We start from the raw sequence: 295 nt of genomic DNA, 5'->3' as shown, positions 1-295 counted from the left end.
CAGTTAGTGAGAAAAAAATATTTAATTAATTGACAGTTACTAATCTTACATCTGAATATATTCTTTTTGGCAAAAAGCTTATATGCAATGCATCTTTTTGCGATGAAAGAATGCTTTTTTTGGTATATTTGCAGACATTTTTTAGGTTTACTGCCCTGTTTAAAGGTTAGAAAAGTAGTCAAAAAGTAAACAAATAAATAAGTTACATAACTTTGATAAAGTAATTAAAATAGTTACATTACATATTAAATTTTTAACAGGACAACTAGTAATCTTTGATGTATTACATTTCAAA

Source organism: Plectropomus leopardus, chromosome 8 (genome assembly GCF_026936395.1).
Source record: "Plectropomus leopardus strain MGB_pleo_1.0 chromosome 8, ASM2693639v1, whole genome shotgun sequence".
Lineage (NCBI taxonomy): Eukaryota > Metazoa > Chordata > Actinopteri > Perciformes > Serranidae > Plectropomus > Plectropomus leopardus.
The sequence above is the reverse complement of the archived record's forward strand: the minus strand, read 5'-3'. Positions refer to the sequence as shown.